The sequence below is a fragment of the Rhinopithecus roxellana genome, chromosome 2, assembly GCF_007565055.1.
Source record: "Rhinopithecus roxellana isolate Shanxi Qingling chromosome 2, ASM756505v1, whole genome shotgun sequence".
Taxonomy (NCBI): Eukaryota; Metazoa; Chordata; class Mammalia; order Primates; family Cercopithecidae; genus Rhinopithecus; species Rhinopithecus roxellana.
In genome coordinates, this window is record NC_044550.1 from 186607319 (window position 1) to 186634989 (window position 27671).

A 27671-nucleotide genomic window follows, 5' to 3' on the forward strand; every position below is an offset into this window, starting at 1 on the left:
CAACAAGAGCCATCTGTCCATGTTGTCAATAGTACCATCATTGTGTGCCTCGCGCTACATACAGACAGAAAATATAAAGTCAGATAAGTACTATCAGAGAAGAAATAGGAGCACTGTAGAACAAAGCTTGAATATATATTGCCAGTGGAGTGCTGACATTAAAAAAAAATATAGTGTAAAAATACTGAAATTCATATTGTGAACAAAAGCTGAGAAAATTATTTTTGTGAAGATTAGATTGACATAACTACTGTAGAACAGGTTTACTTAGAATATTTTTCTCAAAGGTGTATTTGTTAGAATTACAGGCAAATTATCTCTCATTCTTCTTTTCTCCTTGTTTATAATTTTATGGCATTTTCAATAAGGGATGTTTTACAGAAATCAGCAGTTCCTATAAAAAAAAATCTTGGCAGTAATATAGAGACAAAGCCAAGAACTTGAATAGACCATAATTAATTCGCCAATTAAAAATAATTTATTATCTTAGCTACTAGGTAACTGGTGGGGGTTTTTGTGTTTTTGTTTGTTTGTTTGTTTTCAAAAAATCCTAAATCACAGTTTGAATTCTAAAATCTTTAACTAAAACCTCCAATTCTTCTGCTATGGAAATCTTGATCTACAGCTTGTTCTGAATAAGAGTAGCATTTTATTCCAAGACAAAAGAACACATCTCCCTTATAAATTATTTTCTGCATGGAGGAATTTTATGGATTAAAAATTCCCTTTGTGAGGTGGTTTGTTCCTTTTAAATCTATTTTGTTTGTGTCATCACCATTACCAAATGAATTTCCTCCATTAGAGATATTTACCAGTATCTGAGAATTTCTGAGTATGATGCATGGAAAATCATTCACCTCCCGAGAAAAACAGGGGCATATCACTTCCCATCTTTCTTTTCTTTTCTTTCTTTCCTTCCAATTCCCAGAAAGAACTTCCTAGTTGTAACTCTGGATCATTTCAAATTTCTGGTAGGATGAAGACTTACAGAAATAAAAAGGCATGGCATTACTGATAAAAAATATATAATTATACACAAAATATTATAACAATTGAGAAAGATGAAAATAATAAATATTTTATTTTTCACTATTATAAAACAATTATAAGGTTATTTGATTATAGTATCTGATATATCAATGTTTTATTAAGGGAATTCTGATACAAAAAATAATTAAGAGTAAGTTGCTCGGCCGGGCGCGGTGGCTCAAGCCTGTAATCCCAGCACTTTGGGAGGCCGAGACGGGCGGATCACGAGGTCAGGAGATCGAGACCATCCTGGCTAACACGGTGAAACCCCGTCTCTAATAAAAAATACAAAAAACTAGCCAGGCGAGGTGGCGGGCGCCTGTAGTCCCAGCTACTTGGGAGGCTGAGGCAGGAGAATGGCGTAAACCTGGGAGGCGGAGCTTGCAGTGAGCTGAGATCCGGCCACTGCACTCCAGCCCGGGTGACAGAGTGAGACTCCGTCCCAAAAAAAAAAAAAGAGTAAGTTGCTCAATTAACTTAGTAGAAGCATGAATGTGAATAAATAGGCAATTCTTCAGTATTCATTATAAAATGCCAAGCAAGGAATACTGATATAAATTGTTTTGTATTTGTCTGCCTGAAAATCTTGTATTTACTTTTTGTATTTTGTTTTTAAAAATCTCTTTGAACAGGGCAAACTTCAGAAGACATTTGAAAGTAATTCATAATTGTTTCTATAATATAGTAAGCATAATGACTTTTATGTAGTCATTTAATTGGCTTGGGCAGAGTAATCTTCTAAGTAGATATATCATACAGTATATATGTATCTATATGAACTGTATGTTGAAAGGAAAACTGAAATTTTCCGCAAGATATTGTGAGAGGTTTATCACAAAATTCACCAACAATTCACTTACTTGCAAAAAGGACCCCATATATTATCTTTTTCTATTGCTTTTTAAAACACCTTGAACACTGAAAATAGATGTACATAAAGGCCCTGTTGCAATGGCACTATTTCATTAAGATTTCAATGGAGTCATATGCAAGTTAGTGTGAGAAAATCGTGTGTTTTATATGTGTATTTCCTCCCACAGTTTTTATTTAACCAAATGTATCTAAAACAGTAAGATATAATGTCTTTATAACACTATTGAAAAAATCTTAGCACAGATTACAGATAGCAAAAAGTGTTATTATGTCTTTTGTCCATTTCTTCTGCCTCTGAAAATATGAATTCATAGTTGATCATGCTAGGATCTGTGAAAATAATGTTTCTGGAGGAAATAATTTTCTTGTTCCTGTTCTTTAGAGTTATATTATTTTTCATTGTCATGCTTTACTGTGGGACAACATGTAGCTTTTTCTTTTTTTTTTTTTTTTTTTTTTTTTGAGACGGAGTCTCACTCTAGCCTGGGCTGGAGTGCAGTGGCCATGTACTTTTTCTATCACACCTATGCTTGCTTATGAAGAAGTTCCTTGACGCTTCTCTCACTATAATTCCTATGTAGTGAGGACACTAAGACAAATGGAAAGGAATGGAAGTGCCCCGAGGAAGATCAAACCCTCTGAATATGTACAGCCATATGAAATGACAGAAGAGACTCTGTAGATGAAAGAGCACAGGAGAATAACACGTCAAGACACTGAAATTTTTTAATTTAACCTACATGTGTCTCTGTATGTAGTGAACTGTAATCTAGCTTAGTGTATAGAAGCCTAAATGTGTCTCTGTACATAGTGAACTGTAATCTAGCTTAGTATATAAACAAACTTTAACCTAAGAGTAATGTGTTACTTAATGATGGGGGCAAATTCTGAGAAATGCCAGATGAGAAAGGAGATTTTGTCATTGTGTGACCATCGTAGAGTGTACTTACACAAACCTAGATGGTATAGCTTACTGCATGTCTAAGCTATATGATATTGCCTATTGCTCCTACGCTACTACGTTACTGTACTGAATACTGTAGGCAATTGTAACATAGTGGTAAGTATCCTTAGAGCTAAGCATATCTAAACATAGAAAAGGTAATATGCTGCCTTAAAACATTATGATGTCTATGATGTTACATGATAGGAATTTTTCAGGTCCATTGTAATTGTATGGGACCATTATGATGTATGTGGTTCATCTTGACCAAAAGCATAATTTTTAGGGCATGACTAGATATACTTGTAACAAATACGTGAGCCTCAGCCAGTCACAGGGTGCTAACTGATCAGACCATGTAAATATAAACTAGCAGATGCTGTATCACACCATACCTAAATAAGGCATATGCTGAGCTATAACCAACTGATCTGTTTCTCCATATCACTTTCTTTTTGTCTCTCTAAATTCTGCCTGCCAACATTGCTGACTGGATCTCTGTGACACTACAGTTCAGAGTGCTGCCCACTTCATGAATCTTTCTTTATTTAAATAAATTCAGTTAAATTTAATTTGTCTAAAAGTTTTCTTTTAATAGAACTGAGCAGCCACATTTTTAACCTAATAATTTTTATATAAGAATAAATGACTAAGTTAAAACTAATCTTAAATAGCAGAATTGCAAGCTATTAACTCAGATATTGTGTGTGCATAATATATAATTCATTTTTCATGGTTGCTGTTATTCAAAACATACATAGAGGAGAAAGGGAGTTGCTAAGTGTCCATGTGTCTTGCAATTGGAAGTCAATATATACTATATACATTTTTAACGTTTGTTGTATAGTTGTACAAATATTTTAGTTATATGCATGACAGAAAACAAATATGAACAAAATTCAGTGTTTTCTTCATCAAAATGGAGATCTGGGTGTTCACTTTGTAACATTTTGAGGATTTTTAAGGGTTTTTTGTACAAACATGTATTTTACTAATGAAAATTATAAAAATAAGCATAATGAAATGCAAATAAGCCATTGGATTTTAGACATAGTAACTAATATATAATATGCTAGTAGTTCATGTGGATTTTATTATTATGAAAATATTCACTCTTTCCTAGACCTTTATTAACCACCAAAGAGCCCCCACCCCGTTGATGAGTGCATTAAAGCGACATGCCTTGGCCAATTGAATGCACCAGTGTGACGTTTCTCAGTGGAGGCTTTAAGAGGCATGACCAGTTCCTTACAGACCTCGTGCTACACCATCTGCCACAAGAAGAACATGCATATCTCAGGTATCTATTAGCCCCAGAAAGTGAGACACGCAGAGCACATCTAAATCCAACCTGCAGGCAAGAGCAGACCTATTCCAGCCAATCTACAGGCTTTTAAATTTAAAAACACTCGTGTGAGCAAGAAATCAATGTTTGTTCTTAGTAATCCACTGAAATGTTGGGGTTTTTGTGTTTTGCAATATAATTGCAGCAAAATATATATATATAACATAATCATGTTATCATTTTTGCCATAGTAAAATAGTGCACTTTATTTTCCCAAACAGGTAATGGAAAAAAATTTATTAACACCAAAAAGTTACTGAGAATTCCAGATGGCAACTAACTTGAGTTTATCTCAGGATATGCATCTTTCTTTGTTTCACTAAATTAAAGATAATGAGGAATTTTTAAGGGCTTTAGAATGAGTGGTACCTGTGTTCAAATCCTGGCTCTTTCATTTAATAATCTGATTAACTCTAAACAAGTTGCTTAACTTCCATGAGTTTCAGCTCCTCATTTGCATACAGAATGCCAACTTCATTGGTTTATAAGAGTCAAATTCAAATAACATGGAAAGTATCTAGCACAGTTTATGGAGCATTGCAAGGTCAATGATTAGTAGTTGTTATTATAGAGCTCTATTTTGCTGTTTTTCAAAGAGAAAAACAGTTCTGGGATAATGTTGGATTCTATATTAATTTCAATTTTAGTACTCTATAATACCAAAAAGACACTGTTGACTTTGGAAGTGAATGTATAAGGCATTTGAAAAACACAAAGTAAACAGATAAAAAGGGTGATGAAATAAGTAATAATATAAAACATGTAGTTATACATGCAAGACTCTTTTAGCTATACATAGCAGACAAATCAAACTAGCTTTATTATAAGGAAAGATGTTATCTCACACACTATGAAAGTATGGTGAGCTTAATGGCTAATTGGTTTTTCTGTCTCTCCCATTTGCCACACCCTGTACTGGCTTAATCTTTGGGATTATTCCAAAATAGCTAAAACTGTTCCAGGATCACCATCCATGGTGAGAAGAGGTGGGAGACCATCTCTGTCTGTGGTTTTCTCTAGAGAAAAAGGAAACTTTTTTCCCAGGCTCCTAGCAGAATTCCCCTTATGTTTTAATGACCATAATTTGATCATACCCAAATATTATCAAGGCAAATGGCTTACATTTAAAATACTGGAACCCCATCTGGATATGGACGGGGTGGCTCAGCTGCCTCTGATGCACAGAGCATTCTGATGGTGTGATGGTTACCTGAGCCAAACAAGTGCTCTGGTAGAAAAGAAGCCAATTATGAGGCAACCAACCACACCTCCCACAAGATAAAAATGCACATTACCTGATAAACTGTTGCTCACATGATATAGGTTTTTTTCTTACAATAGATATGTTTTAAATATCAATCTGAAAGAACAAACAGAAACTTTTAAAAATGGCATGCAACATGTTTTAGTCTAGTTGACCATTAAACCTATAATTGATTTGGAGTACAGCCACCACAAGCTGTTCCAGGAAAGAAAAAGTAAAGAGCTTTTATGAAACACTCATCTAAGAATAGAAGTATGAATTTTTCCTCTACGTGGGCATTGCACATTATAGTACTTTCTTTAAGAACTCTGCAAGAAGTTTAAATGCAATTGTAAAAGTACATCCCAACACAATAGTCCTCTGTTAGTCATTTGCACAGGTTCTTGCATATAAAAATAGCTGGCTTTTGGGTAACCTCCAGATAACGAACTTCTGGGTCTTCAGAATAAAAGCCTGCTTATTTTTACATTCTATTCTAGTGTAATGATTTATAAAGGCAATTTCAATTGCATGTTCAACATTTCTATATATTTAAATTCAACAAATGGAAAAATATTTTCTATCTTCGAAAAAGGCACTTAACTCTTGAATTCACAGATTTTGTATTTTCACTTCAACAGCAGTTAAAAATAATGCCTGCAAATAGGAAATTTCATTATTCCTCAGTAACTCATAAAAAAGTACATAGAGCCATTTTAATTTTCATTCCACAACTACAGAACTGTCAGATCTTGTTAACAGCCAATTAAATGACTACCTGACACATATGATTTAAAAAATAAGAATCAGTACTTAGTCATATAATGGTGTCATTCTACCTCAGATGTGCCACTACTTCTAGTTTTCTATCTTGGTCAAAAGAATAGTTTCAGTAGTTTCCATTTGGACATGCCTGCCATTATTAATATTCTTAGACAGCTCAGGGAACAAATTTGGGTGTTCTGAAAGCTGTTGTGTATATCTATGCCATAATGCTTTCAAGGACCAGGTAAATGAACATAGGATGGGTCCTTGGACCCTTTTTAGCCACTTTGAGACAGACTTGGGTTAAGACTTTGTTAGTGTACTGTACTCTACATATTCCCACTCTGTGTGGAGAAGGCATGATTGTATTTTTGATTTCCTGTGAGAGACTTGTTACTCTATACATATTATTTGGCATCACAGAGTCCATCCCAGGGTTCTAGTCACCCCTTCACACAATGGTTTAAATATGAGAACTGGCTCAGGTATAAAACATTACTATGTGGCCATCACCACAGATCAGTGATAGTCAGCACCCCTGGGTCACAATTCTGATTTTGCTTCCAAAATTCAGAAGTAATTATGGTAATTATGTCTATCTTGGCTTTGGAGATGAAGAAATACTAATCCTTGCATCAAGGATCAGCCAAATAGAAAATACAATATTGAGTATTGTCTTTACTCAATAATGACAGTAAAGACATTACTATGACTTTTGTTTTGGTTTAGTAAAGAAAAAGTTTTCTGAAGTCTCTTAGGAAAGGTGGGTTCTCTAAACAAATGAAATAAATTCACTGTAGCACACTCCACTCTTTGCATTTTTTCTTATTCTGCCAAGGTAATTCTTCAAAACTTCATTTGCTGTTGGTCGTCATTTTTTTTTTCTAAACTTCATGTAGACATTGCAGAAGTGGCAAAAACCTGAATTACTTTTGCACTAACCTATAGAAAACCTCCATTATCAAGCCTGATATTCTGTCACACACACTTTCACTTCCCAATCAGGTTCAGCAATCTCAAGATCCATTCCAAAACATGTTCTGATAGTTTTTGCCAATATCTATTACTTAGGTCCTGCAGTTCTTTTCATAAATAATATCTTTTCTCCCAAAATGTGAAGAGTACTTGCATAATTGACTTTGTTGTCTCTTCAGGGTTTGTCGACGTAAAAGCCATGAGAAGAAGTATAGACGATCTTGAAGAGATTGTATAACGTGGTTTAGTCTTTCCCTTTGAATGAAATTCTACATATTCTGTAAGCTGATGAAGGCTGTTGTCTTCTAGCAAAGAGGAGAATGACCACTTCCAAAGGCCCAGTGGTTTCAGACAAATCTGACTATTTAAACTCCTTGAGTGCATCTACCCAGATGTCCCTGACCCAGGCCTAAGAATTCCACTCTATCTCTGGTAGTGGCCTGATTTTAGTATTATAGTTACATTACAACTGTGAATTAAACCTTCTCTTGATATTGCCACAAATGCTCAAACTAAGCTCCAGGTTTGAAAAGAAAATTCTTAAAATGCCATCATTGAGGCTTTCTGACTCTTACTATACTTCTGAGTTGTCACTGGCTAACTTAATCTTCTTTTTTTTTCTTCCTTTAGCACACTGATAATTCTGAGCAGAATACAGCAAACTCTTCAGGCCTTCTACTTACTATTGCCACCATAGTTATCCAATGCTGGAAAATTGTTATGTCAGTACATCTCCTATATGTAGCACTTCCCAAGTTTTCATGAATGAGAGTCTTAGTAAGTGGGATGCTATGCTATGCCAGGGCTAATACAAAATAACGACCTCCACTTAACATCAACATTATGGTCCTGGCCATATGGTCAGCAAAGGACCCAACTTGAGAAGCTGAGGGTTTTCTTTTAGGACCAGGTCTGGTACCAAAACTCTTCTTGTGGGTTTCTACGGATTCAGAACTGGAGAAAATGATTCAAGTGCAATCTTTGAAGGGAAGTGAGGATTAATATACAAAATGAAAGACAATAAAGAGGATATCATTAAGCCAATTATTACAGTGAGCAAATCAAGTCTGCAGAGAGAATCTGGGAAATGATATATAAAACATACAGCATTACTCTTCTTGAAGGTCAAAGGAACTAGACTATTAACACATCATTTATATTTTAAAGGCTGCTCCAAGGACTTGTTAATTCCCTAGACTTCTGATCTGCTTTCTGTACAGTCATAGAAACTCCTTATGGAAAAAGCTATTGTCTGCAAAAAATACAAATACAATTAGAACTTCTTTAGAGCACACTGAAACTGTAAGGTCTTAGAGTCCTGTGTTGAGTGCTAACAGTTGTTTTCAGTACCACATTTGACCAAGAAAATCAGTCACAAATCTAGAAATTCTCCCCTCTCTAGATTTTGCCATTCTCTTCAATTTTGATATAATAATTTCCTTACTCTCTAATCAATGCTTTTAATAAAATGATTTTGCATTTTAAAATATTTTTCATGCATCTCATGTCATTATTAATGAAGACATTGACTACCATATGCCCCAAACATATTCAAATTTGGTTAATTGTCCCCGAAATATCTTTTATAATTTATTTGCTAGAATCAAGTGTTTTGCCAAATTAATATTAACTTGGTCATCTTTTAATCTTTCATTTGCTTCTGTATCCTCTATAATGTCTCCAAATTAAACATTGGAGAATTTTGATGAAAATGAAAAAATTGGCCAGGGATGGTGGCTTGTGCCTGTAATCTCAGCGCTTTGGGAGGCTGAGGCAGGTGGATCACGTGAGGTCAGGTGTTTGAGACCAGCCTGGACAACATGGTGATACTCTGTCTCTGATAAAAATACAAAAATTAGTTGTATGTGGTGGTGCATGCCTGTAGTCCCAGCTACTCAGGAGGCAGAGGTGAGAGAATCACTTGAATCTGGGAGGCAGAGGTTGCAGTGAGCCTCGATCACTCCAGTGCACTCCAGCCTGGGTGACAGAGTAAGACTCTGTCTAAGAATAAAAGAAAGAAAGAAATTGATTAAATTTCACTTAAATATTTTTGGTAAAAAGAGTACATAGGTGATGCTGTTTATTTTATTTTGTGTAATCATAGAAGGCTTATACATTTAAATGATGTCTCAGTACTTTGTAACAAGTGAAATACACACATATTAGGAAACTTTATAAATATTCAGTAAAAACAAAATTATTTACCAAGTCTCTTTATCACTGTGCAATATGTATCATTAGATATTTTAGGGTTTCTTTTGTTTTGTTTTGCTTTGTTTTGTTTTTCTTGAGAAAGGGTCTTTCTCTCTGTTTTCCAGGTTGGAGTACAGTGGTGAGATCTCAGCTCACTACAACCTCCACCTTCTGGGCTCAAGCAATCCTTTCACTTCAGCCGCCTAAGTAGCTAGGATTACAGAATGCACCACCAAGTCAGGCTAACTTAGATATTTTTTTGTAGAGACAGGATTTCACCATGTTACCCAGGCTGGTCTTGAACTCCTGGGCTCAAAGGATCTCCCACCTCAATCTCCAAAAGTGCTGGAGTTAGTGTGCCTGCACCAGGCCAATTTTAGTGTTAATTTACTTCATTTTCTGTGCAGTTCCAGTGTTTTTGTGATTAGAAAATTCTGCTCCTTAATAGATAAATGATAAATGTTCATCGATATCGTTACTAGCATTTTTTTCAAATTTAACAAAATTACATATATATATACATATATATACACATACATATATATAATGTTCTAAATTACTATTTTTCCAAGTACCTGTTTTTAAATACTGCTTCAAACTGATTATTTGTTAGCTATTATAATTATTTTAAATTAAACCACTATTATACTCCTGATCATTTTCAAAATTTTATTATGCTTACATTTTTTTTTTCAAATTAAGAAAATGTATTCTTATACAATTATATAACCCTTGCTTCAGTTTTTAAGTATCTCCTGTGGTTTTTAGGACACTTAGCCACACTGACTTCAGACTTCTTTTCCACTTAATAGTCTTGGCAGAGCCCATATTCTGGGACTGATTATGCCTATTCTGAATAGGGTTTGGGCTTGTCTCATTTTTCCTCTGGCATCAGACCATTAAATGTTTTGTTACCTAACCAAGTTATGTGAAGCAGTCTTCTAATTGCAGCACTGTGTTCGACTGAGGCATGTTAAGGTCCATTCTTGGATACATTTTAAAATAAATTTTATTGCATATATTTGTAATTTGCAACATAATGTTATGGGATACACATAGTTAGTACAATGGTTACTATATCGAAGCGAGTTAACATACCTGTCATCTTTGTGTGTGTGTGACAAGAGCAGCTACAATCATGTTAACAAAAATCCCTAATACAATGCAATTGTATTAACTTTAGCCTTCATATTGTACATCAGTTGTCTTGACTTGTTTATCTTATATATCTGCTATTTTGTATTCTTTGATTTATACCTCCCCATTTCCTCTCACCCACATCCGTATTTTAAAAAAGGTTTCATTCTCTGTTTCTATGTATTTTAACATTTCACATATGTGAAATAATGCAATAATTTTCTTTCTGTGTCTGTTTTATTTCACGCAGCATAATGTTTCCCAGGTGCATCCAAGTTGTGGAAAATCTCAGGATATTTTTTAGACTGCATAATATTCCATTCTACATATGTATGTCATGTTTTCTTTATCCATTTGTCCACCAATGTGCATTTAGGTTGTTTCCACCTCTACATTTCCACCAACGTGTACTAGGGTTTTCTTTTCTCTACACCTTAACAAACACTTATCTTCTGTCTTTTTAATAACCATTCTTGCTATGGGTGTGAGGTATTTATCATAGTGGTTTAAATTAGTAATTCCCTTATGATCAGTGATTGTGAGCACCTTTTATAAACTGTTTGTTAACCACTTTTATGTCTTCTTTAGAGAAATATCTATTCAGGTATTTTGTCCATCTTTTAATCTATGTATTTATTTTTCTGTTATTGAGATTGTAAATGTTTTTAATAAATTTTAGATACTAAGTCATCAGATATAAAGTTTGCAATTATTTTTTTCTTACCCAGTAGGTTGCCTTTTTATTTTGTTGATTTTTTTCTTTGTTGTGCAGGGTTTTAGTTGGATATAGTCCCTTTTATTTATTTTATGTTTTATAGCCTGAGCTCAAAATGTGATATCAAAAACATTATTGCCAAGGACAATGTTAAGGAGATTTTCCTTTGTCTTCTCTTCTAGGAGTTTTGCGGCTTCAGATTTTACGTTTATGTTTTCTTTTCATTTAAAATTTATTTTTGTGTGTGGTATAAGAGACTGGTCCAGTTTTATTCTTTTGCATGTGGAAGTAATTTTCACAGCACCTTTTATTGATGAGATTTTTATTTTCCATTGTGTCTTCTTGATTTCTTTCTCAAGATTAGTTGACTATATATATTTGGATTTATTCCTCAGCTATGTATTCTGTTCCATTGTTCCATGTTTCTATTTTTATTCTAGAACCATACTGTTTTTATTGCTATAGGTTTATAGTATAATTTTAAATCAGGAAGTATAATACCTTTAACATTTTTTCTCACTATTGCTTTGGCAATTTGGTATTTGTGTGTGTGCGTGCGTGTGTGTGTGTGTGTGTGTGTGTGTGTGTGTGATTTCATACCAATTTTAGGTATTTTTTTTCTATCTAGGTGAAACATGCCCTAAGACTTTTGAGAAGAATTATGTTAAATCTGTATATTGGTTTCAGAGTATGAATCTTTTGACAATATTAATTCAGCCCATCAATGAACATGGACTATCTTTTCATTTACTTTTGTCTTCTTCAATTTCTTTTATCAATATTTTATAGATTTTGGTGTACAAATCTTCCATATCATTAGTTAAATTTATTCCTACTTTTTTTTAATGCTTTCATAAATGAGATTTTTTTTCAGATAGGCCTTTATTCATGAATAAAAACACTACTGATTTTTGTACATTGGTTTTGTATCCTGCAGCTCTACTGAATTCATTTATTAGTTTTAACAGTTTATTTGTGGAATCTTTGAGGTTTATGTAATTTGCAAATGGAGACAATATTACTTTCCCTTTTCGGTTTGAATGTCATTTAGTACATTATTTTTTATTTTTTATTTTTTGTCTGCCTTTGTTGGTACTTTCAGACCTATGCTGAATAGAAGTGATAAAAGTGGGAATCACTATCTTTTTCTAGATCTTAGTGGAAAAACTTCTAGTATTCTTCATTAATCATAATGTTAGCTGTGGGTTTTTTTTAAATAAATGGCCTATATTGTGTTGAGGGACATTTCTTCTATACCTACACTATTACAAGTTTTTATTACAAAGGAAGATGCTGAACTTTGTCAAATGATTTCTCTGTATCACTTAGGATGATCATGTAGTTTTTATCTTCTATTCTGTTAATGTAATATAGAACATTGTTTGGTTCATATATGTAAAACCATCCTTGAATTCCAGAGACTAATCCCACTTTCTCATAATTTAGATTTTTTATGTGTTGCTGAATTCAGTTTGCTAATATTTTATTGAAAATTTTTGTACTGATGTGGACCAGAGGTATCTGTTAGTAGTTTTCTTTTCTTGTAGTGTTTTTGTCTGGCTTAGGTATCAAGGTTATGCTAGCCTTATGAAGTGTGTTTGGATGTATTGTGATAGCTTTATTTTTTGGAAGAATTTTAGAAGTATTGGTAATAAAAGTTTCTCTGAACATTTAGTAGAATTCATCTGTGAAGCTATGTGGTCACTTTTCTTTGAGGTTTTTAGTTATTTTTTTAATCTCTTTAATTTGTTATCTATCTGTTAAAGCTTTATATTTTGAGCTTCTTGATTTATCTTTTAAGGTTTTATTTTTTCTAGGAATTTATTCTTTTTCTTTAGGTTGTCAAATTTGTTGGCATATCATAATGAATTTGTTCATAGTTTTTCATCATAATTATTTTTACTTCTGAAGCATTTCTTGTAATGTCTCCACTTTCATTTCTGATTTTATTTCTTTGACTGTTCTTTTTTTTTTTTTTTTTTTGCTTAGGCTAGCTAAGAGTGTGTCAGTGTTGTTTATTTTTTCAAAGAAGCAACTCTTGGTTTTATTTACTTTTTAATATGGTTTTATTTTCTCTATTTGATTCACGTCTGTTCTGATCTTTATTATTTTCTTTCTTCTGCTAACTTTGGGTTCAGACTGTTCTTCTGTTTCTAACTCTGTTGCATAACTTTTATCCATTTATTTTTGAAATCTTTCTTCTTTTTTAATATAGTCACTTATTGTTATAAACTTCCTTCTTAGAGCTGCTTTTACTGCATACCATATGTTTCGATATGTTATGTTTTGATAGTCATTTGTCTCAAGATATTTTCCTAATTTTCCTTTAAATTTCTCCTTTTACCCATTAGTTTTTCAGGAGCACATTCTTTAATTTTCACATATTTGTGAATGCTGCAAGATTCTAATGTTATTGATTTCTAGACCACTGTGTGATCAGAAACAGTATTAAAAATGATTTCAATCTTCTTAAATTGGTTAAGACTTGTTTTATGGCTTAATGTGTTCTATCCTGGAGAGTGTTCCACATACATTAAAAAATGTATATATGTATATATATTCTGCTGCTCTTGAGTAAAAGTTTATATATGTCTGTTCTAACTTTTTTATCTAAAATGCAATTCAGGTCAATATTTAGTATTTCTCTGTCTAGTTGATATATTCACTGAAGAAAGAAGAATATTGAACTCTCATACTATTATAGTATTGCTGTCCCTTTCTTCTTTTATGTCCCTTAATATTAGCTTTATATATCTTAATGCTATAATGTTGGGTACATATACATGTAAAATTTTTATGTCCTCTTGATGAATTGGCCTATTTATTATTTAATAATGGTCCTCTTTGTCTTTTGTAGCAGTTTTTGACTTCAAGTGTATTTTATCTCTTATAAATATAGCCGCTCCTTTCTCTTCTGGCTACTATTTGCATTAAATATCTTGTTACATCTCTTCATTTTCAGACTATGTGTCCTTAAAGCTAAAATGAGTATCTCATAAGCAAGTTATAGCTGGATCTTTTTTTTATTTAAACATTCAGATACTCTATGTCTTTTTACTGGAGAGCCTAATCCTTCTACATTCAAGACTATTATTGAAAAGTACGAACTTCTTACATTTTGTTGAATGATTTCTGGTTGTTTTGTACATCCATTTTACCTTTCTTTCTCTCTTGCTTGCATTTGTGGTTTGGTAAATTTCCGTAGTAGTAAATTTTTATTTCATTCTCTTTCTTGTTTATGTACCTGCTGTAATTTTTGCTTTGTAATTATCATGGGACTTACATACTCAAAAATTTTAGTTATAATATACATTTTTAAGCTGATAACAATTTAAATCTGGTCACATACAAATATTCCAGACATATACCCACACCAAGATTTATATTTTTGTTGCCACGATTTACATATTTTTATATTGTGAATTCTTTTAACATCTTAGTGTAGCTAAAGTTATTTTTGACCATTTTGGCTTTTAGCATTTATGTTAGAGATTTGAAAGATTTATACATCACCATTACAGTAATTAAGTATTCTGAATTTTATTATACATTTACCTCTACCAGTGAGTTGTATACTTTATTTTTATTGTACATTATCAAGATTTTATTTTCAATAAGGACAAAAGTGGTTTATGTTTCAAATGATGTTTGTACAATTGACATCATTTCAAAATAAAAACTTTAGGTTCATGTTATAGCCTACACCAAAGGTAACTTTAAGTGAATTAAAAGGTAAATATAAAAATGAAATTACAAAAGTACTAGAGAAAGCTTTATGTGAACGTTCATGTAGCATTGGAGTGAAAAATACTTTAAAGTTCTAAAGTTCTAAAGTTCCATTTTCTTCTGACCTGCAATGTTTCTGCTGGGTATTCATTGTTAGACTAATGGGGATTCCATTGTATGTAACTTGACATTTTTCTCTTGCTGCTTTTAGAATTTTCTGTCTTTGACTTTTGACAGTTTGCCTAGAAGACCTCTTTGGCTTTAATCTGTTTGGGGATTTTTGAGCCTCATGGATCTAGATGTTCATATTTTTCCCAATATTTGGGAAGTTTTCAGGATTATTTTGTTAAGTAGGTTTTCTGTGACTTTCTTCATCTTTTGTTCCTCTAAAAATTCCATAATGAAAAAATTTGGTCCCTTATAGATGTCCTACAAGTCCCACATAGATTTTCTTCACTCTTTTACATTTTTTTCCCTGGAGTTATTACAAAAGGGCTGTCATAAAATTAAGAAATTCTCTTTTTCTGCTAGATGTATTCTGCTACTGAAGCTCCCAATTGTATTTTTTTTTTTTTTTTTTTTTTTTTTTTTTTTTTTTGAGATGGAGTCTTGCTCTGCCGCCCAGGCTGGAGTGCAGTGGCCGGATCTCAGCTCACTGCAAGCTCCGCCTCCCGGGTTCCCACCATTCTCCTGTCTCAGCCTCCCGAGTAGCTGGGACCACAGGCGCCCGCCACCTCGGCTGGCTAGTTTTTTGTATTTTTTATTAGAGACGGGTTTTCACCGTGTTAGCCAGGATGGTCTCGACCTCCTGACCTCGTGATCCGCCCGTCTCGGCCTCCCAAAGAGCTGGGATTACAGGCTTGAGCCACCGTGCCCGGCCATTTTTTCTTTTTTTTTTACTTTATTTATTGAATTCTTCAGCTACACAACTCCAGTTTGGTTTGTTTTTATAATATCTATTTCCTTGTTAAATTTCTTATTTAGATAATGGATTGTTTTACTAACTTCAAATTGCATTGTCTGCCTGCATTCTTTTTTTTTTTTTTTTTTTTTTTGAGACAGAGTCTCGCTCTGTTGCCCAGGCTGGAGTGCAATGGCCGGATCTCAGCTCACTGCAAGCTCCGCCTCCCGGGTTTACGTCATTCTCCTGCCTCAGCCTCCCGAGTAGCTGGGACTACAGGCGCCCGCCACGTCGCCCGGCTAGTTTTTTTGTATTTTTTTTTTAGTAGAGACGGGGTTTCACCGTGTTAGCCAGGATGGTCTCGATCTCCTAACCTCGTGATCCGCCCGTCTCGGCCTCCCAAAGTGCTGGGATTACAGGCTTGAGCCACCGCGCCCGGCCTGCCTGCATTCTTTTAACTCACCAAGTTTGTATTTTGAATTCTTTGTAGGCAATTAGTAAATTTTCATTTTGAAGGCCTAAGTTGCTGTGGAAATAGTGTGCTCCTTTGGTGGTGGTGTGTGTTCTGCTTTTTTACACTTCTTGTATCACTGCATTGATAACATGAGCATTTGGTGGAACAGAACAGTCACCTCTCCCAGTTTTATAGAATGGTTTTTATAGGGAAAGGTGGTAGATGGTTCTTGGATCAACTGGATATAGTGTGTTGGCTATGGTCCCAGACGAGTGCAGTAGTATTGTCTCCATGTCACTTCTTTAGCTGTAGACAACATCAGCTATGACTGTGTGCGCCTTAACAGTCTTGGCTTTAGGAGTTTCTGGCAGTGGTTATAGCAAGGTAGATTTTGCTTGACCACTTTGGGCACATCTTTCCTAGGGGTGCTGGACTGGTTTGGGTGCCAAAGGGACATAGCCATTCTCTCTCTTGGGTGTGGCTTATCTTCGAGTAGGACATTGGACTCATTTTACATTGAGGAGGTTCAGTGACCCATGGGCACGGCACTCCACCCTCTTGAATGTGGCTTCCCTAGGGGCTTGGTGCCAGGTCAGTTTTCCTGCTGATAGGATACAGCTGCTCTACTGGATTAGGTGTGGCTTTCCTGGGTGCAGGACACCAGGCTGGTTGGTGTATGGAAGGGGTGTGGCTACTCCTATAACTCAGGGTCAGCCACCCTACTCGGTCATACTGCATGTTCCTTAGAGGACAGAAGGCCATAAGGGATTGTGCATCAGCATCGTGGCTATTCTACTGGGCTTAGGCTGTGAGTAGTAGGAGTGAGCAGAGCAGCCAGCGAGATGGGGATAAAGAAATGTCCCCTCAACAGCTTGTACTTTGGGTTAGTGAGCTGCGGCAACTTAAATGGGAATGGCACCCTACCATATTGGAGCATGGTGCAATGACAGTGGAGGATCAGGGATGGTGAAATGCAGTAGCTACTGGCCATCAGAACAGGATGTACTTTAGCAGTGGCTCTGGTTTTAAGATGATGAATCACAATAGCAGATTGAAATACTGCAGCAATCTCCAGTAGCAAAGAGTTCAGCTGTCTGCAGTGGTAATGGAACTGCTGGGTTCCTCCAGTTTACCTTTTCCTCAAAGGGAGAAGTCCCTCCTTACTTTAAGTTGACCCCAACTGAAGAAGCAAAGTGACAGTGGAAGGGTGTTTTGGTCCATTCTCCGTGTGACCATATTGAATTTCTTTGCACCACAGATTTTCTGTTACTCGCTTGCTATAGTCCAACAATCTATTTGAGTCACTCTAGTCAAAATTTTCATTCTTTTTGTCCTTTTTTTTGGGGGGGGGGAGGGGATGAGCATTAGTTACCTCTAGTCATCCATCTTTCTAATATCTTATTTATTTCTTTATCTTTTTACTTCTTTCTCATTAGAACAGAAAAGAAAAAAAATTACAAGCTAACTCTTCTTGGTCCAATTTGCTATTTTCCTTGAAAAGCCTATAAGCAACCTTCTATTTTATTCTTATTAACCCTTCTCATATACCTTTTCCCCTGCACATGAATGACTTTCTATTAAAATCATAGTTTTACATGTAATATATTCACAATTTAAACCTCTTTATTTTAAAATAAGAAAATTTAATCCTGGAATAAAATATTCTATAAGTATATTTTTATACTCTTCTCTATATTATTTCCAATTAATTTCAGGTCATATACATTTTGCATTATCTGCATTCAGCCATTAAATGTTCTTTGATAAATTTTTCAAAATTTGTAACCTGAAACATAATATGAAAACAACATTTCTCTTTCATCTACTTAAAATATTTGTAACAAAATTTTTTTCTATTTTAAATTTTAGATTATACTTCAGAGCATGTTCTAGTTATAATAAGAGATGTTCCTTTGTCCATTTGTCTTTCTCTGAACTACTTAAAATTGAGTTAGGACAAGCAAATTTAGTTAACAATACTTAAGATCTAAATAAGAAATCCCTGTTGTAATTCAATATTGCTGGTTGGCACAGTATTTGTTTAGCGACAGTCAACTTCAAATCATATTACTCTGTAAAACTTATTACTTTGAAATGTTTCTCAAGATGTTTTATGTTAATCCCATTATAATGGACTACAATCAAGCAACTGCAATGGTAGTAATTTTCATTGCTTTTATCGAAATTGTAGGTAGATGAACTGAATCCAAAACCTACTCCAAATAAACAGCTCTCTGCTCTTACGTTCTTGATAACAATAAATGCTAAATTATCTTCTATAAAAGCCTAACATAGTAAAATTATACTTTTTTCTTGGAAAATATGAGTTTTTTAAATTTCTAATTTTTGTAGGGTATTTTATACAGAAATATAATTTTAAGATTGGAGACATGTAGTCCAAATAGCTATATAGAGTTTTTATAAAGATCTAATCTCCATGGAGCTGTGAACAATCAATGTTTAATAAAACTTCCATAGTAAGCTTACCTCTGATAAAATGGAAATTATAAAGATTAAAATGATAATTAGAAAATGTCCATAAAAGTGCCTTTAAGCATAAACTTCACCACATATAGGCCATATTAAATTGAATAATTATTTCTAAAAATATGCTTGGTTAAAATAAATTTTAAGAGGATACACATAGTGCTAGTCTTTATCATATGTGTTTACTTCTTTAACTTTTTAACAATTGTATGTAAGGATTTACTATGTGCTAAGTTCTGTGCTAACTGCCAAGGTTAAAATGATAGATAAGACATATGTAGACACACCTCATTTTATTGTACCTGATAATACTGCATTTTCCACAAATTGCAGGTTCATGGCAACCCTACATAGAGCAAGCCTATGAGCACCACTTTTCTAATAGCATGGGTTTATTTCACATCTCTGCATCACACTTTGGTAATTCTCACAGTATTGAAAACTGCTTTAATGATCATATCCATTAATGTGTTCTGTGATTACCTATCTGTAATGTTATTATTGTAATTTTGAGGGGGCACCAAAAACTATGCCCATATAAAATGGTAAACTAAATTGGTAAGTGTTCTATGTAGTGACTGCTTTACTTCCTGCTAACTGACTGTTCCCTCATCTTTTTCCTCCTTCTTAAGCCGCCCTATTCCCTGAGACACAACAGTATTGACATTAGGCCAGTTATTAAGCCTACAATGGTCTGTAATTGTTCAAGTGAAAGAAAGAGTCACCCGTCTCTCACTTTATATCAAAAGCTATCAATAATTAAACATAGTAAGAAAGTTATGTTGAAAGTCAAGATAGAAGAAAACTAGACCTCTTATGCCAAACAGTTATCTAAGTTATGAATATGAAAAAAGTTCTTGAAATAAATTAAAAATGCTACTCCAGTGAACACACACAATAAGAAAATGAAATAACCTTATTACTAACATGGAGAAAGTTGTAGTAGTATGGATATAAGATCAAACAAGCCATGGCATTAGTTTAAGACAAAGTCTGATCTAGAACAAGGTTCTAACTCTCTTTAATTCTATGAAAGCTGAGAGAGGTGAAGAAGATACAGAAAACAAGTTTGAAACTAGCAGGATTTGGTTCATAAAATTTAAGGACAGAAGACATTTCCCATAACATAAAAATGTAAGAGAAGGCAACATATATCAATATAAAAGCTGCTGTAAGTTATCCAGAAAATCAAGCTAAGATCATTGATGAAGGTGGCTACACTAAAGAGGAGATTTTCAATGTAGTTAGCCTTATTGGAAAAAGAGAGCATTTAGGACTTTCATAGCTAGAGAGGAAAAGTCAATGCCTGGGTCCGGTGCTTCAAAAGACAGGCTGATTTTATTAGGGGCTAATGTAGTTGATGATTTTAAGATGAAATCAATGTCATTCATTATACTGAATATCCCATGGCCCTAAAAGAATCCTGTTGAGTATAATAAATCTAATAATCTGCCTGCTCTCTGTAGATGGAACAACAAAGCCTGACTGCCAACACGTCTATTTAAATCATGGCTTATTGAATATTGTTAGCCCACTATTTTGCCAACTGCTTAGAAAAAAAAATTTCTTTTAAAATATTATTTTTGATTGACAACACATCTGGTCACCCAAGAGCTCTAATGGAGATATACACACAAATTCATGTCATGCTGAAGTTTGCTATCACAGCATCTATTCTGCAGCCTATAGATCAAGTACTAATATAAACTTTCAAGTCTTATTATTTAAGATATACATTTTATAAGACTATAGCTGCTATAAATAGTAATTCCTCTGATGGATCTGGGCAAATAACTTGAAAAGTTTCTGGAAAAATCATTTATCATTCTAGATGTCATTAAGAACATTCATATTTCATAAGATAAGAATAAAATATCAACATTAATAAGAGTTTAAAAGAAATTTATTCAAACCCACATTGATGGCTTTGAGGGGCAAGAATAGTGGAGGAAGTAACTGCAAATGTGATGGAAATAACAAGAGAACTAGAATTAGACGTGGAGTCTAAAGATGTGTCTGAACCACTGCACTGTCATGATTGAACTTGAACAGAAGAGAAATTGCTTCTTACGGTAGAACAAAGAAAGTGGTTTCTTGAGGTAGAATATAATCTCAGTGAAATGATAACCAATAATTCATATTATATATTACGTCATCTTAATTGATAAAGCAGTGGAAAGATTGGAGAAAATTGATTCTAATTTGGACAAAGTTCTACTGCGGGTGCAATGCTATCAAACAGCATCACATGCAACAGAGAAATATTTTGAGAAAAGAAGAGTCACACAATGTGGCAAACTTCATTGCTTTCTTATTTCAAGAAATTTCCAAAGCCACTCCAACCTTCAGTAAACACCACCTTGATCAGTCAGCAGCCATCAACTTTGAGGCAAAACCCTCCACCAGCAAAACTTATGAATTCCTAAAGCTCACATGACCATTAGCACTTTTTAGAAATAAAGTATTTTTAATTGAGGTAAGTACGTTTTTTAGACAAAATGCTGTTAAACACTTAATAGGCTACACTCTAGTAGAAACATAACATTTATGTTCACTGGGAAGCCAAAAACTTTGTGGGACTCAGTTTCATGCAGTATTTGCTTTATTGAGTCAGCCTGAAAATGAATCTACAATTTCTCTGAGGTATGCCTTTATGTTAAATGTTCTTAATATGTTAGAAGCAAAACTAACTGACAAGCAATGATATATATAGAGAGAGGATTTTCACAGAATCTATAAATTACTTTGGGCAGTATGAACATTTTCACTATATTTTCACGATATTCTTCCTATCTATGAGCATGGAATGTTTTTCCATTTGTTTTTATCCTCTCTTATTGCCTTGAGAAGCGTTTGTAGTTCTTGAAGAGGTCCTTCATATCCCTTTTAACTAGTATTCCTAGGTATTTTATTTTCGTTGTAGCAATTGTGAATGGGAATTCACTCATGATTTGGGTCTCTGATTGTCTATTATTAGTGTATAGGAATGCCTGTGATTTTGCAAATTGATTTTGTATCCTGAGACTGCTGAAGTTGCTTATCAGCTTAAGGAGTTTTTGGGCTGAGACAATGAAGCTTTCTAAATATACAATCAGGTCATCTGCAAACACAGACAATTTGACTTACTCTCTTCCTATTTGAAAACACTTCATTTCTTTCTCTTGCTTGATTGCCCTGGCCAGAACTTCTAATACTATGTTGAATAGGAGTGGTGAGAGAGGGCATCCTTGTCTTATGCCGGTTTTCAAAGGGAATGCTTCCAGCTTTTGCCCCTTCAGTATGATATTGGCTATGGGTTTTTCATAAATAGCTCTTATTATTTTGAGACATGTTTCATCAACTCCTAGTTTATTGAGTGTTTTTAGCATGAAGAGGTGTTGAATTTTACCGAAGGCCTTTTCTACATCTATTGAGATAATCATGTGGTTTTTGTCACTAGTTCTGTTTATGTGATGGATTACATTTATTGATTTGAATATGCTGAACCAGCCTTGTATCCCAGGAATGAAGCTGACTTGATCGTGGTGGATAACTTGTGTTCGATGTGCTGATGGATTCAGTTTGCCAGTTTCTAATTGAGGATTTTCACATTGACGTTCATCAGGGATATTGGCCTGAAATTTTCTTTTTTTATTGTGTCTCTGCCAGGTTTTGATATCAGGATGATGCTGGCCTCATACAATGAGTTAGGGAGGAGTTCCTCTTTTTCTATTGTTTGGAATAGTTTCAGAAGGAACGGTACAAGCTCCTCTTTGTACCATTGTCCTCTTTGTAGAATTCGATGTTAATCCATCTGGTTCTAGGCTTGTGTGTGTGTGTGGTTTTTTTTTTTTTGATTGGCAGGCAATTCGTTACTGCCTCTATTTCAGAACTTGTTATTGGTCTATTCAGGGATTTTACTTCTTCCTGATTTAGCCTTGGGAAGGTGTCTGTGTCTAGGAATTTATCCATTTCTTCTCGATTTTCTAGTTTATTTGCATAGAGGTGTCTGTAGTATTCTCTGATGGTAATTTGTATTTCTGTGGGATCAGCGGTGATCTCCCTTTTATCATTTTTATTGCATCTATTTGATTGTTCTCTCTCGTCTTCTTTATTATTCTAGATAGTGATCTATCTATTTTGTTAATCTTTTCAAAAAATGAGCTCCTGGATTCATTGAATTTTTGAAGAGCTTTTCATGTCTCTATCTCCTTCAGTTCTGCTCTGATCTTAATTATTTCCTGTCTTCTGCTAGCTTTTGAATGTGCTTGCAGTTATTTCTTGTCTTCTGCTAGCTTTTGAATTTGTTTTTCTCTAGTTCTTTTAATTGTGATGTTAGGATGTTGATTTTAGATCTTTCCACTTTCTGATGTGGGCATTTAGTGCTATACATTTTCCTCTTAACACTATGTTAGCTGTGTCCCATTCCCATCAAGCTACCTTTGACTTTCTTCACATAACTAGAAAAAAACTACTTCAATTTTCATATGGAACCATAAAAGAGCCCGTATAGCAAAGACAATTCTAAGCAAAATGAACAAAGCTGGAGGCATCACACTACCTGACTTCAAACTATACTTCAAGACTACAGTAACCAAAACAGCATGGTACTGGTGCCAAAACAGATATATAGACCAATGTAATAGGACACAGGCCTCTGAAATAATGCCATACATCTACAGACATTTGATCTTTGACAACGTTGACAAAAACAAGCAATAAGAAAGGATTCCCTATTAAATACATGGTACGGGGAAAACTGGTTATGCAGAAAACAGAAACTGGACCAGTTTCTTACACTTTATACAAAAATTAACTCAGGATGGATTAAAGACTTAAATGTAAGGCCTAAAATCATAAAAACTATAGAAGAAAACCAAAGCAATGCCATTCAGGACATAGGCATGGGCAAAGACTTCATGACTAAAACAGCAAAAGCAATTGCAGCAAAAGTCAAAATTAACAAATGAGATCTAATTAAACTAAAGAGCTTCTTCACAGCAAGAGACACTATCATTAGAGTGAACAGGCAACCTACAGAATAGAAGAAAATCTTTGCAGTCTATCCATCGGACAAAAAGCTAATATCCAGCATCTACAAGGAACTTAAATTTACAAGAAAAAAACAACCCCGTCAAAAGTGGGTGAAGGATATGAACAGACATTTCTCAATAGAAGACATTTATGCAGCCAACAAACATGTGAAAAAAAAGCTCAGCATCACTGGTCATTAGAGAAATACAAATCAATACCACAATGAAGTACCATCTCATGCCAGTTGAAATGGTGATTATTAAAAAGTCAGGAAACAACAGATGCTGGAGAGGATATGGAGAAGTAGGAACACTTTTACACTGTTGGCAGAAGTGTAAATTAGTTTAACCATTGTGGAAGACAGTGTGATGATTCCTCAAAGATCTAGAACCAGAAATAGCATTTGATGCAGCAATCTCATTACTGGATATATATCCAAAGGATTATAAATCATTCTATTATAAAGACACATGCACACATGTGTTTATTGAAGCACTATTCACAATAGCAAAAACTTGGAACCAGCCCAAATGCTCGTCAATAATAGACTGGATAGAGAAAATATGGCACATATACACTATGGAATACTATGGAGCCATAAAAAGGATGAGTTCATGTCTTTGCAGGGATATGGATGAAGTTGGAAACCATCATTCTCAGCAAACTAACACAGGAACGGAAAACCAAACACTGCATGTTCTCACTCATAAGTGGGAGTTGAACAATGAGAACACATGGACACAGGGAGGGGACCATCACACACCAGGGCCTATAAGAAGGTGGGAGGCAGTGGAAGGGAGAGCATTAGGATAAATACCTAATCCATGCTGGGTTTAAAACCTAGATGACGTATTGATGGGTGCAGTAAACCACCATGGCACATGTATACCTATGCAACAAACCTGCAAGTTCTGCACACATATCCTGGAACTAAAAGTATAATAATAAAAAAAAATCTAGAAAGCAATAAGTTAAAAATGCATAAACGGTTATATAGGTTTCTTGCATATATGGCACATACAATGTCACTTCCAGCAACCACTCCAAGGAAATAATTTAAAGAATGGTCAAGACAGCATATTTGTATAGATATTTCACAGGGCATTATTTATAAAGTGAGACATTGCCTAGCATCCAATAGTTAATGGATATTAATTTTCATTTATCTATGCAGAACATGATATCATTAAAATAATTTAAATGACAGTTATGAGAATAGATATATAGGTAATATTAAGTGGTAAAGATAAATAAGCATAGTAAAAGATTTTAAATTTTAGATTCCATCTATTTATAATTAATAAATATTTATATGTAGGACTGAAATAAAATAAAAACATGTCATGTGTTAAATCAGAACAATAATGATTAAATTTCTGCCTAATTTTTGTTTTAAATAAATAAACTGTCTTAAAATTATTTTTAGAGGAATAGGAACAGCTCCAGTCTCCAACTCCCAGCGCGAGCGACACAGAAGACCGGTGATTTCCGCATCTTCAACTGAGGTACTGGGGACATCTCACTAGGGATTGCTGGACAATCGGTGCTGGTCAGCTGGTGCAGCCCGACCAGCAAGAGCTGAAGCAGGGCGAGGCATCGCCTAACCTGGGAAGTGCAAGGGGGAAGGGAATCCCTTTTCCTAGCTAGGGGAACTGAGACACACAACACCTGGAAAATTGGGTAACTCCCCAATACTGCACTTTACCAAGGGTCTTAGCAAACAGCACACCAGGAGATTATATCCCACACCTGGCCGGGAGGGTCCCATGCCCACAGAGCCTCCCTCATTACTAGCACAGCAGTCTGTGATCTAATTGCAAGGCAGCAGCAAGGGTGGGTGAGGGGCGCCCACCATTGCTGAGACATCAGTAGGTAAATAAGTGCGCCACATTGCACTTATTCCAAAATTGACCACATAATTGGAAGTAAAGGACTCCTCAGAAAATCTACAAGAACAAAAATTACAACAAACTGTCTCTCAGACCACAGTATAATCAAACTAGAACTCAGGACTAAGAAACTCAATCAAAACCACTCAACTACATGAAAACTGAACAACCTGTTCCTGAGTGACTACTGGGTACATAACAAAATGAAGGCAGTAATAAAGATGTTCTTTGAAACCAATGAGAAAAAGATACAACATACCAGAATCTCTGGGAAACATTTAAAGCAGTGTGTAGAGGGAAATTTATAACACTAAATGCCCACAAGAGAAAGTTGGAAAGATCTAAAATGGACACTCTAACATCACAATAAAAAAAACTAGAAAAGCAAGAGCAAAAACATTCAAAAGCTAGCAGAAGACAAGAAATAACTAAGATCAGAGCAGAACTGAAGGAGATAGAGACACAAAAGACCCTCCAAAACATCAAAGAATCCAGGAGTTGGCTTTTTGAAAAGCAACAAAATTGATACACCACTAGCAAGACTAATAAAGAAGAAAAGAGAGAAGAATCAAATAGACGCAATAAAAAATGATAAAGGGGATATCACCACGGATCCCACAGAAATACAAACTACCATCAGAGAATACTATAAACACCTCTACACAAATCAACTAGAAAATCTAGAAGAAATGGATAATTTCCTGGACACTTACACTCTCCCAAGACTAAACCAGGAAGAAGTTGAATCCCTGAATAGACCAATAGCAGGCTCTGAAATTGAGGCAATAATTAATAGCCTACCAACCAAAAAAAGTCCAGGACCAGATGGATTCACAGCTGAATTCTACCAGAGGTACAAGGAGGAGCTGGTACCATTCCTTCTGAAACTATTCTAATCAATAGAAAAACAGGGAATCCTCTCTAACTCATTTTATGAGGCCAACATCATCCTGATTCCAAAGCCTGGCAGAGACACAACAAAAAAAGAGAATTTTAGACCAATACCCCTGATGAACATCGATGCAAAAATCCTCAATAAAATACTGGCAAACCGGATCCACCAGCACATCAAAAAGCTTATCCACCATGATCAAGTGGGCTTCATCCCTGGGATGCAAGGCTGGTTCAACATATGCAAATCAATAAACGTAATCCAGCATATAAACAGAACCAAGGACAAAAACCACATGATTATCTCAACAGATGCAGAAAAGGCCTTTGACAAAATTCAACAGCCCTTCATGCTAACAATGCTCAATAAATTCGGTATTGATTGAATGTATCTCAAAATCATAAGAGCTACTTATGACAAACCCAGCCAATATCATACTGAATGGGCAAAAACTGGAAGCATTCCCTTTGAAAACTGGCACACGACAGGGATGCCCTCTCTCAGCACTCCTATTCAATATAGTGTTGGAAATTCTGGGTAGGGCAATCAGGCAAGAGAAAGAAATCAACGGTATCCAGTTAGGAAAAGAAGAAGTCAAATTGTCCCTGTTTGCAGATGACATGATTGTATATTTAGAAAACCCCATTATCTCAGCCCTAAATCTCCTTAAGCTGATAAGCAACTTCAGCAAAGTCTCAGGATACAAAATGAATGTACAAAAATCACAAGCATTCTTATACACCAGTAACAGACAAACAGAGAGCCAAATCATGAATGAACTCCCATTCACAATAGCTTCAAAGAGAATAAAATACCTAGGAATCCAACTTACAAGGGATGTAAAGAACCTCTTCAAGGAGAACTACAAACCACTGTTTAGTGAAATAAAAGAGGACACAAACAAATGGAAGAACATACCATGCTCATGGAGAGGAAGAATCCATATCGTGAAAATGGCCATACTGCCCAAGGTTATTTATAGATTCAATGCCATCCCCATCAAGCTACCAATGAGTTTCTTCACAGAATTGGAAAAAACTGCTTTAAAGTTCATATGGAACCAAAAAAGAGCCCGCATTGCCAAGACAATC